Source organism: Desmodus rotundus, chromosome 9 (assembly GCF_022682495.2).
Source record: "Desmodus rotundus isolate HL8 chromosome 9, HLdesRot8A.1, whole genome shotgun sequence".
NCBI classification, from domain to species: Eukaryota; Metazoa; Chordata; class Mammalia; order Chiroptera; family Phyllostomidae; genus Desmodus; species Desmodus rotundus.
In genome coordinates, this window is record NC_071395.1 from 13,913,309 (window position 1) to 13,937,827 (window position 24,519).

General features: G+C 39.7%; 1 long non-coding RNA gene and 1 pseudogene across 1 annotated transcript in view; both read right to left on the reverse strand.

Annotated features, from left to right (window-relative positions):
- The window catches only part of LOC139441132 (uncharacterized), a 228,128-nt gene that overhangs the window by 147,328 nt on the left and 56,281 nt on the right, over positions 1–24,519 (reverse strand). The window lies entirely within an intron of this gene.
- The window catches only part of LOC112312364 (V-type proton ATPase subunit D-like), a 33,588-nt pseudogene continuing 14,471 nt past the window's right edge, over positions 5,403–24,519 (reverse strand).

Here is a 24,519-nt window from a genome sequence, read left to right on the forward strand (position 1 = left end):
TCTCTTGGTCTTAGATCCACCAGAAACCAGTGTTTTAGACAACCAGCCCCAAACTTCATGAGACACACATTACATTCTCACTGAGTCTCCACGAAGCACCTCTTCCTAGCAATGAGGGGGGAAAACAGGCAAACACCCCCCAACCTACCTCCTCGTGGATATTCCTAGTGGACCTTCAGTTCACCCCCCAAAATCTGTTTTAATCTCCAAATACCCGACCCCTGTTGGAGTATGAATGTAGAAGTCATCAAGCTCCTATTAGGGAACGTCCAGAAGGTGATGCATCTCATAAATCACTTTGATATCTAATAGCTCTTCCCTTAAGGGGTCAAACTTTTCCAATTTTACAACCTATAATATTAGTTTTTATAATTTCAGTTTTAAGAGACCCAGGGGAGAAGCAGCTGGAAATTGTGTGGTATATCTACTGGATGTACTTTTTTTTCTTTAAGTTTCCTGATCATTCCATGAATTTTACATTGTTCTTCAATATAATCTGTCCTACTGAGTCAGGTAGAGTGCCATGTTGTCCCTCCCAGCTCCATTCTCCTTGTCTATTCCTCCTGGTTGCGGTTCAATTCTTTTCGACACCTTCCAAATTTACCACCCTGTCAAAGCTTTAATGCCAACTTCCGCACAGAGTGATCCCCAGGTTCTGTGGACCTGGCTGATTTATGATTCTCTGACCTTGGATAGCAATTACAGTTGATGCCTATCATTTATATTGTCTTCTTGGGCAGCCTTACACTGTCGTGCCTCCCCGACTGTATTTTAAGTTCCTCAAGGGCAGTTATTATGTCTTTCACCTCTCACCTATCCCCTGCCCATTCAGTACTTAATTCAATGTTGAGCACATAGAAAGGAGGTTCCTAATAAGTACACACCCACTTGCTATGTATTAAATACCTATTGACAAAGATAGAGCTAACTCACGTGGCATAAGTATCTTACCATGTCCTATGATAGAAATTGCATAACAAGTCCTTATTATCACATTTAAACAAAGTAATATGACAGATAGGAAAGGCCTGCAAAGAAATACGAGAGAGGTATGGGACATCCTATAACAAGGGTGCTGCTATTTGGAAATATTTCCACACGCAAAGCTCTTGCATTTCTCTGTGTTTGACCTTGCTTTCCTGCTGGAGGTAGCACGGTCCTCCATGAGAAGATAGATAAATAAAATAAGAATGGAGGAGTCTAGAATTTGACATCCAGCAAGAACTCTGGATCCACGGTAAGACAATGGTTTTGAAGACCAGGCTCTCCTTCGGGAGAAAGGCATTTCTAAAACCACAAGCTTAGTTGCCATAACATGGTAGAAGTCAGACCTAGAGAATCAGGTCATGGAGTTTTGTGATTCTAAGGATGGAGAAAGCATAGGGGACAATGTAAAAAACATGAAAAACAACCTTGGGCTTCAAAGCTGCATGGATACAAAGACAGAGGAGGAAGAGGGCAAATACCAAGTCCTCACCCCCCTTCTCTTGAGTTAAACCCGCCGATGAACATGAACGTGGGGGTGGCAGCACTAGGACCGGCAGCCACTTTCGGGACAGAGACTGGAGAGAACTTCAGATTCTCTGAGACAATATTACTCTCTCCCAAAACGAGACCATGTGAGGCCCACTGTCCCCTCAGTCACAGTGCCATAAGGGGAAGAGTAGAAGAAAGGGGGGAAATTCAAATGCGCGACCACTTACCCAAAAGCTGTCTGCATCACCCACCCCGGACAGAGAGGAATGAGAGCTGAGCGAGTCCAATGCCCTCACTCACAGAGGAGGGAGCTGAACACCGGACTGACACACTCGTTTACTTACGAGTCTCATGCAGTGAGGACACAGAGAGATAATTCCAATTTTTCTAGCGCCTACTGAAATAATACCTTAAATTAGTATTATTTAGTTAATGTTTTTTTGAATCCAATAATTTTAAACCCATTTCTTTCTATCAGCAATGGAATATATTTAAAATTAAAATAATAAATAATTATTCCACAGGAGAATTATTCACTGTACTATAAATCTAGTAAAGTTACTGAATTTAGGGTCATTGTACAAAAATCAGTGGCATTACTCTATAACAACAAAGAAAAGATAGAAAATGTGCATTTAAATTGAATTTAAAAACCTCAAATACTCTGGGATAAATCTAACAAAAGGTGTGTGTGACCACAACACCAGAAACCTATAAAACATCATTTAAAGGGGGAAAAGAGCCAACAAGTAAATGCAAAGAGGTATGTCATGCTCATTTTGGAAGACTCAATATTATAAAGATGTCAGTTCTCCTCAAATTGATTCATATGTTCAGCGTAATCACAACTGAAACCCCAGTAGTTTGTTTTTAAGTTAACAAGCTAACATTTACGCTGAAATGCAAGGGCCAAGATTACCCAAGGCGACATTAATGAAGAACAGAGCCGGAGGTCTTCAATGACCAGATATCAAAGTTATTATAAAGTTTCATAATTAACACAGTGAGTGATCAGTACAAAAACAAACAGATATGGAATGAGACATGGAATCCAGAAACAAACTCAAGCAAATTGTGACAACTAATTACACGAGTGACTTATGGCCAGTTTGAAGATGGAGAGCATTGGGGATAGGGCCGTCTCTGCTACAGAGGGCTGTGTGTCTAAATGTGGGTGATAAAACAATACAGCTCTTAGAAGGTACTGTCTTTCCCTTTGGGGTAAGCAATGCTTTCTTAAACAGCATAGAAGAAGTGGCAACCATGCAGGGGAAGAATGATGTTTGATGATAATGATAAATTGAGGACTCCTGTTCATCAACAGATGCCAAGTAGAGAATGAAACCCACAGGGTACAAGAAGAAATTTGCAATATATATATCTGATAATAACTAGCATTCAGAATGTTTAAATAAACTCCTACAAATCAATAAAAATAAGACATACGACTCAAAAGAAAAATGAGCAAAAGGCATACATAAAAATTTCACAAAAGAGGGCATTCAAATTTTCAATGAACATATTCAAATTCCCTCAGCTTTATTAGTCCTTTGGAAATGCAAACGGAAATCACAATGAGATACCACTACCTGCAGACAAATGTGGCTAAAATAAAAAGAACGCGTACTACCCAGACTGCAGGGACACAGAGCAACGGTACAGTCATACCCTGCTGGAGGGGGCAGATGGTGGAAGTTAGTGGAACTTTAGAAATCAGTTTGGCGGTATCTAAAGGTGGACATATGCACACCGCAAGGCTGGGCGAATTCTACCCCTAGGTTTATAACCACAATACAAGCCTACAATGGTTGCTGACATTATGTACAAGAATGTTTATAGTGGCATCCTTCACAGTAGAGATCAGCTAGAAACAGTCCCAATACCCATTAACAGTAGACCTGATTAAGAAAATTAAGATCCATTCGAACAATAAAATACTATATGTTAATGAGAATGAACAAACCACAGTTTCATCAACAACATGGATAAATATCACAAACAATGCTTAGGGTAAAAGATCAAAACCAAAAAGTACATACTATCATATGTGACAGCATTTGTATCGAATGTGGGGGAGCTCTTGTTTGGTGTAAGTGACCGGGAGAGGACATGAGGGGAGATTTTGAGGTACTAATACGATTCTTTCTTAGGCTTGACACCTGGATCTTCAGGTGTGTTCGCTTCGCAAAAATGTATCCAGCTGTAAACTTTAGATTTGTTCACTTTTCCATGTGCATGTTATACTTCCGTAGTTAGCTTTTTTAAGTGGCACTGGGACCCCACCCACCAATCTGTACCACTTGAAAAAAACGTGCATGAGTAGATTTCAAAGATAATCCCCAATCTTAAAAATAATCATGAAGAAATAAAAAAACGAATTTCAATCTGCAAATATTGTTACTCACCATCTACAGGTGTGATGATACAGAACAGTATGTGCAGACAGAACATGGGTGTTTTACCTAAAGCACAAGCCATTTTCCATATTTTCAACATATAATACTCCTCCTCAAGTTACTTATTCATTGTTGGCTTTGTTTAACAGAAGGGAATCTGCCCTGGCTGGTGTGCCTCAGTGGATTGAGCACCAGCCTGCAAACCAAAGAGTCGCCGGTTCAATTCACAGTCAGGACACATGCCTGGGTTGTGGGCCACGTACCCAGTAGGGGACACACAAGAGGCAACCACACACTGATGTTTCTCTCCCTCGCTTTCTCCCTGCCTTCCCCTCTCTAAAAATAAGTAAATAAATAAATAAAATCTTTTAAAAAATAAAGAAAGAAAGCACACTAAAACTTTAAAAAAAGGGAATCTACCATAAATGCATGTATATTCTATTTTAAAGCATATTTGTACATTTACCATATACAAACACATTTGTACATTTGTATATATTAAGAAATTTTTACTTTTTGAGCTACCCTAGCCAGAAAACATCATCAGTAAGTATTAGACCTGACTTTTGAAGTTATTTCTTTTTGCATATACTAAAACTGCTACCAGTTGGATTCCTTTTTACTTTTCCCGTGCTTATTTTATGAAACAATTATTTCAGAAAAGAAAAACACAAAACAAAGGTTTAGCAGTATAGGTTCTTATGATTGTCTGCATTTAAAGTTTGGAAAGAAAATATAAATGGAAAAAAAGAAACACAATAAACACCTATTTATCTTTGCACACAGTAAGACAGAAAGAACCTTTTCTTTTCGGAATTAGAATTATACCTACAGTAAGCAAGAATAATGAAAAATTACAAAGGTAGTCATCAAGGCTCAGGCATTTTGAAATATATGCTAAACCTAAGCCAGAGGAAAGGCAGATATAAAATAATACCACCAAAGCCACAGGCCATGTCTATAGCATATTAACAATTGAATCCTAAGAATAATTCATTTCTACACATTTTTACTTATATTTTTTCATTTGAAATCATATTACTGTTTATACCACAGTCACAATCAAATGAGCAAAACTGCTCCATGACAGACAGAACAGAGCCTGGCCCTGCAAAGTAAGATAAGTGAGGGCTTGCACAAAGCTGAGGAGAGGGGCAGTACCAGGGCAACACAGGGCGGGCGCAGCCGTCTCACACAGGTGGGTGAGTGGGTGGGGGTAGAGGGTGCTCCCGCAGTACTCAGCCGATGGCTGATGGCTCCAAAGGAGACTTTCCCAATGTGCTCAGTAAGCTGATCACTTGGAACAAAGGTGTGGATGGAGGGGGGAACTCTTCTGCAGAATAAATTCGACAAGTTCCTGGGCGGGTTCTCTAAATCTCGGTGATACGTGGTTGCTAAATTAGGATTCTGCAAAGGTAATCCTATAAATGGACATCCAGGGAAATCTTACGGCCAGTGCAGTTCTTAGGCCAAAAAGATAAACAATCGCACAAGCCAAACCTACACACTGTGAACTAAAATGGTGCCACGTTAGGGCTTCTGAAAGGACCAGAGCAGGAAAGATGATTCACAGAAAACACCCTCATCCTCCTCTTCAGCCAGAAGATGGGCAGGCTCTGTCACCTCTCCAGCTGCCCTCCAGTGGTCCAAGTGCCTCTCAGACTTTTCCTGGAGAATCTTTTTCTCCTGTATTTTCTTTAACCTGTACAACTCCTCTCGCCCTCTCTCATCCAGCTCTACAATGATGATGTAAGCGAGGGCACATTCAACCTGGGGAATGATGACACGTTCAATGGCACTGACACAGCAGTGTGTTATCTCAATAGCTTCATGCCGTGACAAAGGAAGTCTGCAGCGAGGCCAGTTCCACCAGAAGCTCCATTGCTGCAGCATAACCCCTCTTTAATTTAGCCATAACCCGGTCAGATCCTAACTCATTTCTTCCATGATGATGCTCAAATGCTGGCAGAGTTAACACCTGCTGCACTATCTTTCCCCGCTGGAATCTTCCCTCGGGCTTTATTTACATTCTGGATAGCTGACACTGAAGTCCCCTTCTGTGAACTTGGCCTCAACAAGTGAAAAGGTAGCTTCTCTCATCACTTTACCCACCAATATTTTTAGGCTCTAGGACCTTCGTCAGGGTCTGTCAAAATCGAAGAGCAAAGGCTCAGGCTTCTTCTTCAGGAGGTTTCTACCTGCCGGTGCCCCTTCTCATGGAGCCGCCACCAGACGGGCAGGGCCTGTCCACCTTAGCCCACATTCTGACGAGGACTGCTGGGCGTGGGTTCTGGCTGAGGACCGCAGCTGCCATGCAGCCAGAGTCAGCTGGTTATCTGCCCTTTTATTTTTTAATAATCAGACCTTTCGGTTGATGAAAACTTTCTCATCTCAGTAATAGACTCCAATTTCACTAGTAATTTTATTTTCTTAGTCATGTTTTCAGTCTCTGTTGTTTATTCATATAACCAAAGTACTTTCCTATAGGCAATTTAACCATAAAATAGACTCAAGTTCTACTTCTTGAAAACAATGTTTTAATCTCTAAATTGAATTGTTTTAGATATTATTGCAGTAATAAAAATAAACATTGAATACTGCCAACTATACATCAGGTATTGGTCTGAGTTGCTGAATTACACATTTAATACTCATAAGAAACTTCCTTGCCGAGTGCAGTATCATCCTTCTTTATAGATAAGGAAACTGAAGCCCAGTTTGGTTATCAGAAGTCACCTGAGCCCCAGAGCCAGTCAGCAAAGGCAGAATCTGAAGGCAGGCAGCTGCCCCCACCCCTGTTCCCTCGACTCCCCTGTGGCCTCTGCCGTTCCAGGCGAATAAGTGCCTGTCACCATGGCCCGTGTCTTATTACTTAAATATAGTGATAGGCTCTTACTGTGAAGCCCCCCATTTTATTCTGCATGTGTGTTTTATTAAAAACTTCTATTCTGGGTGTGTTTTTGCTATTGTCTGTATTTTTTTATGTATTCACTAGAACTGTAAACACACTATACTTTGAATTTAGAATGGATAGCAGCTCCACTACCCAAATGGCATGATTACATGTATCATGCTATTTGCATTTAAACACACATACTTTTCCAGCACTATTCCCCGAATTGACTGTTATATAGTATATTGTACATTTTCTCACCTTCTATCTCATTCTGTTGCCAAAGTCAGAGTCTAGACCCTTTATTCTCAAAGGGTAGTCCATGAACCAGCTGTGTCATCATTGCCTGGAAGGCTGTTAGAAACAGAGGATTCCAGCCCTGACCAGTGTGGCTCATTTGGATGAGCATCACCATACAGAGCAAAAGGGTGGCTGGTTCGATTCCTGGAGAGGGCACATGCCTGGGTTGCGGCCCTGTGCAAGAGGCAGCTGATCGACGTTTCTCTCTCACGTCAATGTCTCTCATTCTCTCTTTCTTCCCCCCTTCCCCTCCTGCTAAAATATAAATAAATGAAATCTTTTAAAATAAATGCAGAATTCTAGGCACCACCCTAGACCATCAGAGTCAGAATCTTTATTTTAACAAGAACCTCAGGGGATCTGTGGGCATATTAAAGTTTAAGAAACCTGCCTTAATGATATACTCTCCTAAATGAAAGGCTTTCTTAATCCTTGCTTGAGCTAATTCATTTCCATAGGTTCCCTGAAAGATATTCTTATCAATTTTACCACTGTTTGAGCCTGTTAAAATTATTATTGAGTGTTTCACTAGGTCTATGAGGTTTACTGCCTGTAGTGTTACTGAATTTTACTGAATTAACTCTTGAGGACTTAAAACAGAAGCTCCCCCTCAGGGGCTGTTGGAAAAGTTATTTGTTTGTATGGTGATGTATCCTCCCCAAGCAACGACAAATGCCATCACTTGGGAAAAGACAGAGCCGACCTGCTTTAGCTCTGGTGTGTAGCCTTGTAAATACCTATGAGAGTTACCAAGTTAAAAGATCAATAGGGAGTAGCTACTGTTTCCTCAAAACCCTGGAAGACTTTATGCTATATTAAAGTACAACTCTGATCTCAATTCCATTGCGAATTCTCGGATTCCTTAGTTCTCAGGTATTCACTTATAAGTTGCCCTAGGGTGTTTGGGCTTTTTATATAAGTTGACCTGGAAAGGTTCCAGAAGAATATTTTAGTAGGAATACAGGATTTTGCTTCTGGCTAAAACAACCACCACAAACAACCATAATAACTAATAAAACCCTCAAACAAATAGAAATGTCTGCATTGAAAACCATCATGATAAGATTCAAAAAAAGTAAATTAATGCAAAAGAAAATCAATCTTGAAAATGTCAGAGAAAATTCTGTGCTGGTAAGTACTTTTTACTGGTTTAATGAAGTACCAGAACCCATATTTCAATAGGTCTGTCCAGAAAAAGTCCAGTCATTGTTAATATAAAGAGGATGGTTTGTGCAACATCAATGTAACCTGGCAGCCAAGGACAGTAGACTGGAATGCGCATGTGTGAACAATGACCACTTCACTGTGCTAGTCAGTGGGGGTGTAGATGCTGTTGAGTGAGCGTGTGTACTGTGTGACCATCACATTCAAAATGACTGAGTGAGTAGAGCAATGAAGCTGCATCAAATATTTCATTAAGCTTAAACATTCCTCCGTGGCAACTATTTGGATGATTCAGAAGGCCACAGCTATGGGCAACTGGTGATTGGCAGCTTCATCACAACAACACGTCCACTCATGCATTATATCTCATGCAGTTTTTTGGTGAAACATCAAATTGCCCAGGTGACTCAGCCCTCCTACAGCCCAGATGTGGCACCCTGTGACTTCTGTTTTTTCCCAAAATTAGAAGCACCTTGGAAAGGAAAAAGATTTCAGACCACCTATGAGATTCAGGAAAATATAACAGGAAAGCTGATGGTGACAGGGACAACTGTGTAAGGTCCCAAGGTGCCTACTTTGAAGGGGACCGAGGTGTCACTGTCCTGTGTACAATGTATCTTGTATCTTCATCAATAAACGTCTCTATTTTTCATATTACATGGATAGATACTGTCTGGACAGACCATATTTCATGTAATATGAAAAATAGAGGCGTTTACTGAAGAAGATACAAGATTCAAAGATATACAAGAAAATAGGCCTTCATAAAGGAGAGTCCAAGGAAGCAACAGACAGCAGAACTAGACTGCCAAGGACTTCAGAATTTGTAATGTTCAGATGTGCAATATAAAATAAATATGCTATTTATAATATGTAAGTATATGAAAGAGAGAACTAAAAACCTAAGGAAAAGTAGGATATAAAAATCAACTGGAATTTTCAAAGATCAAAGGTAACTTCTAGAAGAAATGAATAAATAGCTTGACAACCTTTGTAGATGCACTGAATAGAAAATCAAGCACCACTTCATAGTGAGTTAATACACTGAGAGACACACTTGAACAATTACAGAGAAGGTGACAAAGAAAGAAAAAGTGATGAAACACGTGAGATGAAGGACAGCATGGAAAGTTCTAACATGTGACTGACTCCCTGAAGCGGAGAGAAGAGAGGCCGGAGGAGAGGCCAGGGCCAGGCCTAGGGTGCAGGGAGTGGGCAGCAAGGGCCGAAAATCTAAGGAAATTAACTTTCCTTAAATGATGCCACTTGGAAGGGACAACACCAAGAACGATAACTGGCTAGCCAGTCTTCCAGAACTGACACTTGAGATACAGGAACCACAATGTTTGCCAAGTTGGATGAACAAAACAAAACTTACACCTAGGGATTAGAGTCAAAGTGTAGACTATCAGAGACAAAGAGGCCTCCAAAGCATCCAGAAGTAGCCAATTGACCCCTTTAGCACAGGCTTTGGTGCCTTTCCCACGCCGGCTTTACCAGCCGGTGCACCCAGATCGACCCTTCTCCTGACAATCGTCTTCAGTTCCTGAAAATGTCTATTACTCCCCATACGTCCCGTGGGGAGAGTCCACTGCCTGATAATGACTAATAAAAGGGATACCAGTGGTCAGTCCCCTTGCATCACAGTGGGACTTTTCTGGGGTACCCTCAGGATGCAGAGCTTCCTTTGGTATCAGCTGATCTTCCACTAAGTCCACACTTTTGACTAGCTGCTTTTGCTATTCTATACTGCTTCCCTAATTTTATTTTTCTGACTTCAACAAAAAAAGCCGAGAATTTTGGGTTTGACTTTAGGAAGTGAAGTTACCACCAAGTAAATACAAATAAATCAGCGGCAAATTCTCAAGACAACAGTGGACACCAGATGACTGGTGAATAGTACATTCTAAGCATTGAGAAAAATAACTTTCTGTTAAGACCTGTATTCTCAAATTGTGATTTGAGGCAGAAGTGAAATAAATATCTATTTGGATGTATCAAAAGAGATTTTACCAAGAGGTGCACACCACAAAAAAAAAATTTAAGAAAGGATTTTGGGCAAAAAGAAAAAGAAATCATACCAGATGGGAAATCTGAGATACAAAAGAAACTTGGAAAAAAAGAGTAATTAGTGACCACGTGGATAAATTTAATCAACAATAACTATATTTAAAATGATAATAATAATGCTTAATTTACTGAATAAAAAATCAGGTTGAACTAAGTTATTTTATAGAGAAAGCAGGAAGGGGATTGAATTTAAGTTGTAATATCTTGCGTTGTTAAAGAGGAGTTGATAGAGATTAATTAACTTTAGACTAAGTATGCAAGCAAAGATTTAAGGTCCATTTCTAAAAGATAGAAATCAGATATATTAACTTCAAACCAGCAAAGACAAGAGAAAAAATATAGAAAACCTCACTCAGAAAGAATTTCTGGCTACAGTGGATTGACTGGTCCTGGATTAGGATATTTAAAGAAGCAAGAAAATATGTTCAGAAAATTAAAGGAAAATATGGTTTTAATAAAAGAAGAGAGAATGAATCTCAGAAGAGAAAGGCAAGCTTTTTTAAAAGGCTAATAGAAATTCTAGAGCTGAAAAGAATAATAAATAAAATTTAAAATTCACTGGATGTATTCAATAGTAATTTGGAGATGGTAGAAGAAAGAGCCAATGAAGCTGAAGAGAAATCGACAGAAATTAGGTAGTCTGCAGAACAGAAAGACAAAATGTTTGAAGGAAAGTGAATAGAGTTCCAGCGACTTGCGTGACCATAACAAATAATCAAATATATCTGTAACAGGAGTCTCAGCAAGAAAAGAGAACATAAAAGTATTAAAATAAATAATGACTAGAAATATAATCAATTTGCTGAGGAAAAAATAAACTCATAGAGTTAAGAATTAGAGGACACTCCCCCAAAAGGATACAATGAAAGAGACCTACACCAAAGCACATCACAGCCGAAGTGCTGAAAATGAAAGATGAAGCAGTCAGGGTCAAGGGCAGATTATTACAGGAAACAATGGTAAAATAACAGCTGACTTCCCATCTGAACAAGGTAGTCCAGACAATGACAGAGCAGCACCTTTGGCATGCTGAAAGAAAAAAAGAAATATTATGTAAAAATATGTATCTAGTAAAAATACACTTCAAAAATAAGTTAAAATAAAGGCATTTTACAATGAAAAATATTTGCAGCAAACACAAGATACAAGACATGTTGAAGAAAGAAGGGAAATCATACCAGGTAAAAAGGCAAATCTACAAGAATGAAAGACCCTGAAAGAAGTAAATAGTGGGTTATATAAGATTTCCCCTTATTTCTCTAAAAGATGACTCTTTTCTAAAAGAGCAATCATAGTACATTGTAAGGTAGAATTTGTTAAATATGAAAAGTCAAGGATGTGTGAACAACAACACAATAAATAAGGGACAAGTGGATGGAATTCTACTGTTGAAAGGTATAACATTTTGGAAGTGGGAAATAAAAACTAGAAGTGAGAAGCTTGCACCGTGAAGTGATAAAGGATCTCTAAAGGAATGTTAAACGATCAGGTGTTAATATAATAATTTTGACTCTAAGTAGCCTTCAATAAGTTAAGAGTAAGATAATGTTAATCCCAGAGCAAACACTACATAAATGTAAAAAAGCAAAAGAGCTAAGAAGCCAAGAAAGGAAATAAACAGAATATTAAAAATACTCAATTAGCCTAAAGCAGTCAGGAAAGGAACAACAACAACAAACAAAAGTAAGAGAATAATGAAAAAAATAATAAAATGAAGACAAACAATATCAACTATTAAATGCAATGTAAACACAGAGAAAGTAAAAACAAAAAACAAAAAACAGACTAAACAAGCAGTTGAGAAACTACGACCCACAGGCCAAATCTTGCCCATTTGTTTTTAAATATTTATTGAAAAATAGCCTTGTCGGTACATTTACATATTGTTTATGTCTGCTTTTGTGCCGCAGTGGCAGAGGATCAGGAGTTGTGACAGAGTCCATATGACTGACAAAGCCTAAAATGTTTACTTACCACCTGGCCCTTAACAGAAAAAGTTTGCTGACTCTTGGACTAAAAGTGTGCTGACCAACTACACATACAGCCAATTTTATGAGACTGAATTAAAAAGCCAGATCCAGCTACCATATTTTTCACACTATATGATGCACTGGACCATAAGATGCACCTAGGTTTTAGAGGAGGAAAATAGGGGAAAAAAATTTTGAAGCAAAAAATGTGGTCCTGCTCCTGCCTCCTGTGACCCCGCTGCACTGCCACCCCCCACCATTGAGCCAGATAAGCGACATTTGGACTATAAGATGCACCCGCATTTTCCTCCCAAATTTGGGGGTGGGGCAGTGTGTCTTAGAGTCCAAAAGATATGGTATATACAACAAGACTCAATTTAAATTTAAAGAAAAAAATAACTTGAAAATAAAAAGATGAGAAAAGTTATACAGTGTAAACAGAAAGATAAGAAAGCTGGTGTGGTTTTATTAATATGAGAGAAAGTAGACTTCGAGACTAAATTCATTCCAAGAAATAAAGACGGATATTTCAAAATGATAAGAGGGTCAGTTCATCAGGAAGACATAGCAATCTTAAATACGTGTGCACCTAATTATACAGATTCAAAGTTCATGAAGCCAACACTGATAGAACCAGAGGGAGAAATAATCAAATCCATAATTGCTGATGATTTTTAATACCCTCTCAGTAATTAATATAAATAAGAAGACAAAAAAGTCAATAAAGGAAAAGATAAGCTTAACATTTTACCCATCCTCCGCGACCTACTTGACATTACAGAAAACTACAAGGCAACAGCTGCAGTACCCACAGCCTTTTCACAAACGCCCAAGAGTCAACGTAATGGAACCTAATCTAGCCATAAAATAAGCCTCGATATATTTTAAAAGACTGAAATCTCCCAGAATATGTTCTCTTCCCAAATGGGAAATACATTAAAAATCTGCAATGAGACATCAAAAAATAAATCACTGGAAATTAAATAACCCATTTCTAAATAATCCTTGGGCCTAAGAAATAAAATGAAAGAGGAATAAGAAAATGTTTCTTAACATTTTATGTCATAATGTCATAAGAATGTCCTTAGACATAAGTCATAAGAATGTCAGTTTCTTAATGTCATAAGAAACTGTAGGGCAATAAAATAAACAGCAATATTATGGGATGTTGCTGAAGTGGTGCTTTAGAAAGGGATTTATAGTTTTACATACCTATATTAGAAAATAAAAGGTCAGATTTTGATTTAAGAACCTGAAAAGGAAAGAGCAAATTAAACTCTAAGTAAGGAGAAGGAAAAAATTTTAAAAATCTGAACAGAAAATAAGGAAACATTAAATAGACAAACAATAGGAAAAAGTTTTAAAGAAACACAAATTGGTTCTTTGAAAAATTTAATGAAATTGATAAACCCCTAGCAAACTACTCAGAAAAAGAGAGAAATTAAGAAAATTAGTAATGAAATAACAAATCTAGGTAGAGATCCTATAGACATCAAAGAAAAAATGGAAAAATTATGCCTATTAATTCAATAACTTATATGAAATAGGCATATTCCTTGAACAACTCAACTTACCAAAACTAAATCAAGGAGAAATAATAAACTTAATGGTATTCATCCTTCTATTAAAGAATTTGAACTCATAATCAGAAACTTCCCTATTAATAGAGAAGGCATAAAAGAGGAGAAAAACAAAAGAAGAGGAAAAAATACAACTAGGAAGCACAAAATAAAAGCAGTAGAAATTTCAAGTATATTAGGAGAAACAATCTATAAAAATAGACTAAATGTCTCAATTAAAAAAATAAGTGCCCAACCTGATAAAAAATGAGCAAATAAATTTAATAGTATGGGCTTTAGAAGATACCAATTTACACTGGAACACTAGATACGACAGGATGGGTGAAAAGAGTTAAGTGCAGTTCAATGAAGTAAAAGAGAGTGACGTAGTCACATTGCTACCTGGTATCAGACAAAATGCATTTTAAGCCAAGATAAATGACTGGGGACAAAGAGGTCTCTACCTAACAATAAAACATTCAATTCACCTAAAAATATAACAGTGAACAATTCTAAAATTGTGTTAGCAATGCTATATAAAATAAAATTGACAGGATTACAAGGACAAAATAAAATATTTCCCCTCACCCCATCTTAATGGAAGACTTTAACACACTTAACATATTTTAAGAATTTCTTTGGGTATTTAATACAACAAGGAAACAAAAATTAATGAATATGCCAAATATTTGAACACAAATTATAAAAATATACAACATATATTTAATAAAATATAAATGATAAAATGATAGAACCCAGTAGCAAACAAAAAAGGAAACATATTTTTCTTAAATATACATAAACTATTCATCAAAATTGACTAAATATTGGTCTTTTTAGACAACTGCTCCAATTACAATAAAAATAACTTGGAGATCAATCGCAAAGATACCCAAACAATTAAGGAAAGCATTCAAAACAGATTTCAGTCTGTGTACAATCGTTAGTGAAAGTCCTTCGACCGTGCGACCTAACGCTGACTTCCTCTAGGCATCATCTCAAACTTTGTGCACGCACTGCAAATACCGATGATGATAAAAGGTGCCACAGTGACGTAGAATGGCAGGACGGGGGTAAGGAGACCAGGAAATTAAACCTACGATGAGATTCAGGACTGGGTCTCATTCCAGAAGGGAAAAATGCTTTAAAGGACATTATTGGGATAATGAATGAGATTGGAATAAGGATTGCAGACTAAAAAATAATACTAAATTTTCTGGATTTGGTGCGTACACTAGAGATATGTAACAATATCCCTGTTCTTACCAAATACTATTGAAGCATTATGAAGTGAAGAACCGTGACATATGCAACTTACTGTCAAACAGTTCAAACACTAAGCACGTGTGCGCGCACACACACACACACACACACACGCACGCGTACACGGTCTGCTAGTTGGAGCGGTCCCAAAACCCCACTCACAGACTCAAGGGGAAGCAACAGATTCCGTATGCACCATGTTAGCCACATGAGAAAAACATGTGGGATGATATTGGTGTGGGCAAAATATAATCTGCCATGAACCCTGAATAAAGAAATGCAAAATAGTCTTACAATTAATCTATATACAAAAAGGATCACCAATCTCTCAAAATTGTAAAAAATAAATAAAGCTCTTTTTTTCCTGATAATTAAAAGGACAATAAATGGCTAAGAGCTTTGGCTTTGGAGTCAGGCAGACGGGGGTAGGGTTAAAATAAATTACCTGACATGTATCACGGGGGTAAGAATACCTAGTCTTCAGGAATAATAAGGGCTTGTTGTTATCATCACAAATACTAACTGCAGTGTTTTGGGAAAATATAGAAGTATGAGAAAAAAACATTTGTCACTAATGATTGCACTACTCAAGAATATCGAAACTCATTTCAATTGACATTGCCAAAAGAAAATAAGAGTCCTGTTTTTTTTTTTAAAGGACATGATGCAATATAAAGATGGTGTAAAAAAAGACATAGATCTTGCCGTACACCGTTTTATGACTCCAATGGGCATGGCTCTGTAGGGCAGATGCAGAGTCAGGGGGGCAGGCATCTCACACAGTGGGTAACAGGGTAGGATGAAGCCCCTGAGGGGGGCCAGAGGAGGCCTCACCAAGAAGGGGGTACACAGAGCACAGGTGGGCTTCAGATCATTGGGGAGCAAAGGGCATAGGCTTGAGAGCAGCAGAGACACGGGGACAGGCTGAGGAAGCCATCCATGAAGGGCCCTGGGGAGATGGGTTGGAGCAGACTGTTGGGGCCGTTTAGGGAAAGCAGTGAATAAGGAGCAGTTACTAGGCCAGATGATGAACATGGATGCCAAATTAAGGAATTTAACTGGAATAATTTTTCATGTACTTTGGAAGTTGTTTTTTTTTTTTTATTCTTCCCAAAACCTATCATATCCCATACACATCCTGCTATGGACTGAATGTTTGTGTCCCTCCAAAATGTATAGGTTGACATCTAATCCCCAATGGGATGGTATTAGGAGGCAGGAACTGGGGGAGGTCATTAGGTCATGAGGGTGGAACCCTCATGATGGGATTAGTGCCCTTCTAAGAAGGCCAGAGTGCCAGCTCCCTCTCCTTGTGCCATGTGAGGATACAATGCGAAGATACAATGAGAAGTCACCAATCCAAAACCCAAAGAGGGCGCCCACCAGAGCCCAGCCAGGCTGGCATCCTGACCTCAGACTCCCAGCCTATAGAACTGCAAGGCATAAATTTCTGGTGTTTATAAGCTCCCCCGTTGGTGGTGCTTTGTTATAGCAGCCAAAACTGACAAAGACGTGTCTGCTTTTCAAAAAAAAAAAAATTCCACTTTAAACTACTTAATGTTTTTTAGGATGTAGAATTCTGTTTTATCCCTATCTGGGGGCCTGCTTTATAATATATTCTATACTGCTAGAACACAAACACCAAAAGCCTACTGACATCTAAGTTGAGGTTTCTTATAAGACCTGCTTAGGAAAATAGACATTTTTCAGAGCTGTGGAATGAAAGCCAGCCACGTAAGGGAAAGATCAGTGACTCACATCATGTGCAGCTGACAAAGAAAATGAAATTGCTCCATGAGAGCAGAGATTTAGGGGGGCCTGCGCTGCCTTGCAGACAGGGGATGGTGGCCTGGCCAAGGACATTCCAATCCAAGAGGCTGGCCTGGTCATCTCCTGAAGATCGGCAGTGACTCCCACTTACAGACAGTCCACACGCCACGCATGTCCTCAGTTTCCCCATCTGCAGGTCTTTTCCAGCTGTTACTTGTCTAGATTCAAAGATCACAGCCAGATGTCTGCCCCAGCCCACCCCTGAGGCTCGGAACAACCTGCCTTGCATATGTTACACTCGAACACCCTGCTGGCCGCTGGAGGAAAAGGAGGCTTTGCCCTTCCGCAGCTGGACCATTTGATTTTTAGCAACTAGCTGGGGAAATTCTGGACTTAACGAGTCCTTCTCCTGCCCTTGAAAGAGTCACAGAATGCAGCTGTCAGGCACCAAGAGTTGCAGGGGGTCTCCCAGAGCCTCCGCAATTCCTCAGAAAACATCATGTTCTACATTACCGGTTACCAACGGCCTGACAGCTGAGACTCTACCTCCTCTAAATTCCCCAGCAAAGGAGGACTGGATGTGTCTTCTTTATCGGTCCATACATACTGAGAGGCCCTTGAAGACAAGCAGATTTTATTTATTTATTTTTTTTACAAAAAAGGGAAGGGATGGCATGTATAGATGGATGGTTACTAGAATCCAGTACCCAAGCATCCGTCTCCCTTGAGCCAGGAACTGAGCTCACTCCTTCAGATCTGGTTCAGAAGAGAGTAAATGATTGCTGGCACACCGCGGCCCAGGGGACAGAGCTCAGCGCGGAGGAGAGCTCAAATCCCCAGGACACGCCACCGAGCCTTTCCCCTGGAAATGTCCGAATCAGGACTCTAGTCAGAATAAATGTTTTACCGAGATGGGATGGTTACCGAACGCCCTCAGCACCCCTACTCATGACAATCAGACTTGGTCTAAATCAACTGTTTATATCTTGCTCTAAAAAAGTGACATAAATTTTTATTTCAAATGCTTACTTTTTTTGAGGTTAAACGTTTAACTGTTCATTGGGGGTGGGCATGGTGATGCAGTCCGTCTCTGTCATCGTCTTTGTCATAGCCAGTGTCACTTGGTGGCTGGCGTGAGGCTGCCAGGCTACGTACACTACAGACCCACTGCGGAATGAAGCCAAAATGGATTTGTCGTCAACCTGCTGATTATCATCCCGGCCTCAGCCGTCAAGCCGGTACAGCGAACATGAAGACAGGTCAGCCCAGGACAACCCCTCAAGACAAATTTGCATATTGATTCCCATCTCTCCCTGTCTCTTTGTGATTACATTTGAGGCTTGCTGGGATCAAGGGACTCTTGGGAGTAGACATCTTTGCAAAGAGAGAAAAACCTCACATCTTTCACAAATTTGTTTTCAGGATGAATTTAACTGTTGAAAGCTCATCCACAGTAGAATATGCCTCTCAAAGAGGAAATAAAACATTTTTCAATAAACTGTCCCCACCTGGGGAAAAACTGAGATGAGCTTTATGTCAATATATCTATGACAAAGAAAATATATTTGTGAACTCATCGGTATTATTTTCTGTTTGTGCAAATCGCTAACAAAAAAAAAAAAAGAATGGAGGATGCTTATTACATGAAATGTTAATGAAAAACTCTGAAGAGGGTTTGTTACTGCCCGGCTGGAATCCCAAGGATAACTGTCCTCCATCTTTCCCTTTCCTCCTTTTTTTCACAAATGTTCAGTCCAGGTCTTACTGATTCCTAAGAAAACACTAGAAGGCATTACCTTGGTGACTGATTGCCACCTTCAGCAATTGAAAAATAAGAAGAATAACAGCAGTCCATTTCCAAGTAAGGTCACAGTTAATGGCCTACGTGGAAACTGTGCTCGGTTCCAAACTAGCTGATCTGGAATGAATTTTTCATTCAGAATTGCCCTTTATACTTTTAGTAATTCTTCTGCATCTCTCCTCTTCTCAAAAATAACTCCAAAATATTATTAGCTAGGGGTTTCTTTTGCCTTCGATTTCTCAAGTAAATGAGTCATGCTGTTCTCTAGGACCTCTTTTACTAATGAGCTTCTTTATTTGGGCTGAAGCACAGTGGCCCTGAGTGCTGACAAGCAGTAAAAATAATTGCTTGGAACTCAAACAGTGCCTTTGTGTGTGAATAAGCCAAGTGCACTTTGAGCTACAGACTGCTTTTTCATTCCCTCTACATCCCCTTCCTGTCCACACCAATATTTATGATAAGGTTGTATCTTTTTTTTTAGGTTATGCCATATCCATACTTTAAAATTATTGGAACAGTATTTGAAATTCAGTTCCATGTTAATCAGCGAAGTGTATCCTTTTCCAAAACCAAAAAAAAAAAAAAAGAAGTTCAACTTCAAAGTTATTGAAATGATCCAGAGGGGTTCTTCTATTACATATTGAAGATGTACATATATTTTTACCAACTTAAAAATATATGTATATCTGCAATATGAAAGGATTCAGTCTCAAGGTGAAGGGCTCATGAATTTGATTTTGTAACTCTTTTCTGCTTTACTGAGTTTATTAAATACAATGAGGTTTTGAAAACATGCATCAAATAAAATTGCTTAATAATTCTTGTATAGCTAAGCTCTGACCCATGCATGGGCTTTTGTACACTCACCTTAGAACCGAGCTGAGTTGACATGCCCAACAGCGGACTGATGCATGCAAAAAAAAAAAAAAAAAGGACTAAAAATATCTTCTACTTGCCTGGCACATTACAATTTCAAATTACATAGCTCCTCATGATTAGACCTGCCTCAACTGCGACTGCCGCAGAGGGGCTGCGAGGATTCAGTGCAACAATGCAGGTAAATTCCTGACACATACACAGGTCGCAATAAACGGAAACTCGTGTTCCTGGTCCTGATTTCATTTCCTTCTGTGGACGGTGCACACTTCTATTCCACGTGTTCTCATAAATCTGTAGTCTTTTCTTCAAGTTAGCACTGAAATCAAGGAATAGCCGCCAACTTTCTCTTCATTTTTTTTTCTGAAAGGCACTGAGTAATTCACGGCGTTTGAATTCCTCAGACTATACTTTATGTCTATACCAATTCCTCTCCCTTTCCTGAGTCTAGACTTCCCTGGGATCAATTAGAAATAATATTACATTGACTTTTCATGAACTTTTCCAACAAATTTTCATGTTTAATTATCCATCTCTTTGGAGATTACAGTACATGTTCTCTCCCAGATAGTTTCTTCTCTGGCAGTGATCTCAATTAGTCCCTGTTTTCCCCGTTACTTCCCAACTGCAAGGCTATAATATCAACTTCTAAAAGAGCTGGTGTGAAACTGTCACACGAAAGGAGAAAATCAGAAATAAAGGAGCCGTTGCTTCTAAGGGCTGAAGGTCCTCCCTTCTCATCAAAAACAGAGAATTTGCACACAAAGCCAACAACACAACGAGGAGATTAGTCTGGAGCCATGCAGAAATTATTTGGAAAAAATGTGGCTTTAATGTACTTGCTTTAGAGAGAAATAAAATGTTACCCTGTGGTCAGCAGAAGAGTTTATGCTGTTACCTTTGCCCTGTAAAATGGTTCCTTGATCTTTGGTAGCCAGGCGCTACTCTCACCATTGCACAATATTTTGGTAACTTTTTCAGCGGCATTATAGTAATATCTACTCTCCGAAGAAAAAAAGACTGTTGAATTAGTAATACAATGTACACTGGGAGTGGCCTGCCCAGAAGTTACTCCCTTCACGCACCCTTTTCTTTGCTCACAGGATCCCAATCTTGTTCATGTCTTCCTCATTACACTCCAATTTTTCCAGGCATCAAATGCTTCATCGGCTTTGGTGAAGGCAGCCCTGCATCTGGAGCCAGCCCCAGCACTAGCCCTGAGGGTGAATCAGAATGTGTCCAGTCCCCTTTGCCAGGGATTGCCTTATGTTAGGCCATGTAACATAGCTCAGGCCGATGAGAGGGTTTTAAAAAGAGAGGTAAACGAAGGGGCTCCTCTTCTGCTCCTGGGTGTTATCATGTCTGCAAGTTGTTATAAAACTGCAGCACCCGTCCTGGACCTCGAAGGAAGTCAGCCTGAAAGGAGATGCCAGGGGTGGCGGGGTAGAAAGAGAAATGTGAAGGAGGCTTTTGATGACATTAGGAAACTGTTGTTGGATGAACTACACTCGGGACTGTCCGCCTCTGGAGTTTTTGCTGTGTAAGATAATGAATCCCCTCGTTATTTAAGACATGTTAAGACATGTTAAAATACTTGCAGCCAAAATCAGCCTAACGAAGCTACAGCAATATCATTTTATGAGATGCTTGCCAAAGGCTAGATGATGTGCGTCACTTTAGTGCTGGGCCAGAGGCTCTGCTCTTATTACACAGTATTCTAAGGCCTATTCTCTCTCGGCTTCCAACTCATAGGCATGAGTTATTATGACTTAGAAAGGGAACGTGACATAAAGCATTAGGCAAAATAACAAATATGTCAAATACAGAAAAGTGAGAGCATTTCAGAACACTCACCAAAAAAGACTACTGACAAATAAAGGACAGACCTGAATCTGAAACTCTTGTTGTAGCTGTCATTCTGGAACGCCCACCCTGCCCGGAGTGAATGAACACTTAAAGGTTATCTGAGTAAAGGCATATGAGGTTGAAAACAATATGGGATTCTATCAAACAGAAGGAGGGCCAGAAATGGCCGAGGTTAGATGGAACAGGAAAAATGGTAAGTCTTAGATCCAGGTCTAGAAAATGCAGTGTACAAATGTAGGGAAGGGCTGGAAAGAACCCTAGTGGTCTTCACTGCTCCCCAATTTGGTGCATACAAGCAGTGCTATGTGGCCACCCTAAACCTTATGAGATCTTCCTTTATCGAGTGAGTATAGTGTCTAGAGATAGGTAATTTTCAGTCCCAGTTGGGTATCAAAATCACCTGTGTCCTTTTAAGAGTGCAAGTACCTGGCTCACCTCCAAATATAGTGAATCAGAATACCACAGAGTTGGACGAGGCTTTGTGCATTTTGTAAAATCCCTTAGTCAATAGCCAATGAGCTGGTCTACCCTCCAGACCAGGCAAGATCTGCTGAACTCAACTCTAACAAATAAAGTGGGGAAAATGCTGGAAATTCTTACATCATCATATTAAATCTAGAATATGCCATCATATTAAGAAACATCAATAGATCATTTTAACAGCTCCTCTGCCATGTCACATGTGAAAAAGACAATGTCTTTCAACTCACAAAAGAGACACGCAGAAAAGAATGTCCAGTCAGAGAACTTGGCAGGAAAACATAGCTATCTATATTATTATGAAATGTTATTGTTTTGTACAAACTGGCCGTGTATATGAAGGACCAGCAGGGTACCTGAAGTTAGTGTCAACATTCATAAAAGCTCTCACAGTCAGCTCCAGAGAGGAAGTGATGCCGAAGAGCCAAGACACCATCAAGGAGCACTAGATTACGCAGAAAAAAATTTTAACAACAGACTCAAAAAAAAAAAAGAAATAGTCATGCTATAAAGAAGCCCAATGTACAATAACTGTTAATTGTAGAACAATAAAAGTGAATCTTAATCATTTTAATTATTCTAACTGTCCTTGAAATAATTTGGGTGCAAAAACCATTGAAAATAAGGTTTTATGAAAGAAAATGTTCCCTGACCACAACACGCTCTTTCCTTTGTCTTTGGCCAAACAAGGGTGCTGCCACATCCAGGGACACCGCAGCTCCGCAGAGCCCCTCTCACAAGTCTCCTCCGCTGCCTGAGCTGCGCTCATTCTTTAGGTTGCAGATGACGTGAATTCTTCCTGAACAACCTCCCCAAAGCTGGGTTGACTGTTCCCGCAAAAATGAACACAAGCCCTCCCACCCCGAGTAGACCCCTGACACAGCATCAACCGTCCTGTCTTGTCCTGTCTTATTTACTTGCACTCCGCCCCGTCTTGCGGCTTGCACACCCCCCCACATACACTACAAGCTCCTCCTGCGCCAGGACACAGCATCTAGCATCTTGTGAAACATGCAATACGAAAAAACATATTTTTCATGAATGAATATTGTCATAAAAAGTAGTAAATTTTTTTGCCATTGGCTAAAAAACCACCCAAATCTTCTTGAACATTTTTCATTGTATTCTGCAGCATTCCCTGTTTTATCTCCTGGCCCAGGGAGCAGGGTTCTCGGTCCTTCCACAAGCTGAAAACCGGATTGGAGTTCTGTGCATAGGCCTCTTTGGATATTTTTGCAGATTGGTTTCCCACTTTGGAAACAGAGAAAATGGATAACATCAGATAATGTATTTGAAATAGACCTTGAAAGCCTTTACATACATGTCAGGATGGAGAAATGTGTCCATTTCAGCACTCACAACAATGTTTGCAGGGGGCTGGGTCATTGGTTTTCAATTCATTTTACATTTTTAAAAAGGCTCACATTGGATCTCATAGTAATCAGGGTTGTGAGAGGTTTTTAAAGCCTATTCCATCTTAGGAAAATTCACCTGAAAGTCTTTATCCAGCTGACCAAACACGTGTGACGTTTGTTATTTTCTTGTTTTTCACACACTGACAGAGAGGGGAAGATCACACAGCCTGTTTTGTCAGATATCATAGTAAGTGAATTGCATTATGGATTCCCTGTTACAATAGAACGTTGGGGTAGCTCTGACTTTTTATCCTTTCGAATGTGAATCAGACAGTTCACAGATGAAAACAGTCTTAGCCAAGGGTAGAGCATAAACCATTTCAAAATCTTTGAGAACATAACTAAGCCAACTGTGTAGACATGGAGGCTGGCCAAAGTCAGCTTGTGAGCCAAAAAATGACCACTTCTGATCATCTAGAAACCCTGATGCAACTGAATTTTAAACAAAAATGTGTCACACAACTTGAGCCCATCAAGGGGGGTGGGGGGTACTGCCCTTTATGGTTCCATGTGGAAAGCATGGCCCATAACCACACGCAAAGTGCACGTATGCACGCCCACACTTCGTTCATTTGTTTGCTCTGATAGACTCCGTATTCTGTGTTGGCTGCCCTGGCCCTCGTCCTGCATCCCCTGGCTTTCTGGAAGCATTTTAGAGCCCGAAAACACTCTGGTTGGTGTTAGAGTTGAGCAAAAGAAATCCATGACCACACACACTTCAGTTCTCCATCTGTCTTCTCCCCACCCACCCTCAAACACATACACACAGAGTTCATTCAAGTGCATTAGAACCTTGAGAAGGTAGATCATCTTAGTGATTTAAAATCTCAGTGTAACTCTGAAGGACACCACAATTTTATGTGGTAGGTTTACTCAAGAATTAAATTAGTTGCCCTGAGCTACCCCTCCTCTGGGTGAAGCTGGCTTATGGAACATTGCCAGTACTGAAGGAATCTTACAGAAGCGCTTTGCAATAAGCCAGCCCAAATTTTTCCATCATTTTCCTTGTCTGGTTAGCCTAGACCTAATTCACTGCAGCAAACTGTTCTAAGACACAGGGAGAACAAGATGTTCTCTTTAATCACTCAAGTAGAATGCAGTATATATGGGGGAGGGGGAGAGCATGCATCTGAAGAGGTGTGAGCCAGAGGAAAGAACATCAGAACAAGAATATCTTAGCCTCTAGCTGTGTCCTCTCGGAAAAGTCGTTCAAATTCGCT